Source organism: Palaemon carinicauda, chromosome 44 (genome assembly GCF_036898095.1).
Source record: "Palaemon carinicauda isolate YSFRI2023 chromosome 44, ASM3689809v2, whole genome shotgun sequence".
NCBI lineage: Eukaryota > Metazoa > Arthropoda > Malacostraca > Decapoda > Palaemonidae > Palaemon > Palaemon carinicauda.
In genome coordinates, this window is record NC_090768.1 from 11,784,210 (window position 1) to 11,786,709 (window position 2,500).

Sequence of the window (2,500 nt, forward strand, 5' to 3'; positions counted from 1 at the left end):
CTGCAGTTTTGGATGATTTTTTGTGTATTGGGTGTCACTGTGAAAAAAAATGAAATTAGATAATTGCTTTGCATTATCTCTAGTTCACGTCGACTTTTAGTTCAGCCTATAACAACGTTGACATGACTTCCGAGACCTCCCTGGAATGACCATCAATAAATATTCACTGACGGATAATGATTTCTCTATTACAAGATGAATTAGTTTTCACAATGAGCTGAGCGAGTGCCATTTAAAAAAAAAAAAACAGACTGCTGTAATGAAACTGATGAGAAGATCATTACTAATAAAGAAAGGATTGCTTATAGATATTCGAGTGAGACAGTGCTAAAGTAGAGCGCAATACTTCGGACGACGATTTTGTTAAATGTGGGACAGTGAAAATGAGACAGGTGGTCAGTGAAGAGAGGGTGCCACGGGTGCCTGCTTAAAGTCCTCCACCTTTCACGAAATTTGTAGTGATCGCACCGTAGTGATAATAATGTTGGTGGTGATAATTTAGGGAATGAACGTGTTTTGATAAATCCATACTGTATCATAGACTGACTTTAGCTAGAAAAAAAATAGCATTTAATCTTGGCCCCAGACTAAACTTGAACTTTTTGAAATGTTCGATCTGTGACTTGACTAACAGTTGTGTAAGGACGGATCTGTAAGGAAACAAGATCAAATCAAGGATTGATATAAGATGAGGGTTGACAACGAATAAGCAATTGAACTTTGTGCCAATCAATTTCTGTATATGACAATGCTTATAATCTACATTTAAATCACCGGATTTATCGTATGAAATATGTGTTCCTTATTTATGTTGATTCTTTTTTGTTGTTATATTTTTTATTTTTTTATTGTGAAACTTCCATACAGACTAATTTCGTGAATGAAACATCACTCCAACCTGGTAACCACTGTATCATCATTCCACCAAATCAATGTTTATTATTTATGCACTGCTTATAAAACTTCTAATAAAAGCAATTTTAAAATGGATGTCAACTTTCGACAGTAGTGAAAGACCATAGCTTAATTCCTCTTTCAGCATATTTCTATGATTTTAATATACAATCAAAATAATTCACCTGTAGCGTTAAGAAATAAACTGTTTAGTATTCCTCAGTAATCCGTTGGCTCGACAACTAAAGATTGTTCTTGTGCATATAAACAAGAATCAAGAACAGAAAATTTTTGTAATTTAAACCTGGTGAGAAGATTTCTGATAGGAAGACTGGATCCCATTACCAGAATGACTTTATAAAACCATCTTTAAGACTATGTTATAGATATCCATTACATCTTCAATCAGCTTCTTATTCCTCTCATTTAAATTAATGTTAATTCCTATGAAGGATTGATGCAATAGATTTATGTTTCACTCCAAGTCGGTTAATGCCAAACTTCACTGTTTATTCTTATGTTAAAGGTTTTATAATGTTAAAATTAAGAACATGTCCGATTTGAAAATATTTAATCGTTAGGATTATATTCTTCTGAGAACAAAAGTCGGGGAACGTGGCTTGGACGCCATGAGTTGCAACTGCGGTCGGTCGGAAACATTCGATTATTACTTTCACCAGTACTGAACAATGACTAGTTTTTTGAGTAATAATATATATGCGTGTGTGCATATATATATGTATATGTATATATATATATATATATATATATATATATATATATATATATAGTATATACGTAATTATGTGTGTTTAATATTATATATATATATATATATATATATATATATATATATATATATATATATATATATATAGTATATACGTAATTATGTGTGTTTAATATTATATATATATATATATATATATATATATATATATTTATATGTATATGTATATATATATAATATGTGTTTATCCGTGTATATATAAATATATACTGTATATATATGTATAAATTATATATATATTTATATATATTTATATATATTTATATATATATATATTTATATCTGTATATATTTATATATATATATGCACTTGTATATAGTGTATATACGCAAGTATATGTATTTATTATATATATATATATATATATATATATATATATATATATAAAATATGAATACAGTATGTATGTGTATTTAATATATATATATATATATATATATATATATATATATATATATATATATATATATAGAATATGAATACAGTATGTATATGTTTGAGAGCGTTTGTGTGTTTTAACATGAGTTTATGGTTTTTCATTGTGCAGTATTAGGTCTCAATTTGGCATTGAATCGTTAAATCCATATGAATAAATCCCCCAAATCAAGCGCCTTTTGATATATTATACAATAAAACGATTTTATTGTTCTGATGAGAGCCGCACAATGTCTAAGGCCCAAAGGTTTCATAAGAGTATTATCATTAAAGGTTTCTTTCCGTTGCGAGTGGTCAACCTTGATAAGAACCACCACTTTTTTTTTTAAACTTTTTTTTTTCTTTTTTTTGACTGACTGACTGACTTCGTAAGTTCCTGT

At 28.2% G+C, this 2,500-nt stretch overlaps 1 protein-coding gene across 1 annotated transcript in view; it reads left to right on the top strand.

Moving 5' to 3' along the window:
- LOC137634517 (probable chitinase 10) overlaps nt 1-2,500 on the top strand; it is a 176,720-nt gene that overhangs the window by 368 nt on the left and 173,852 nt on the right.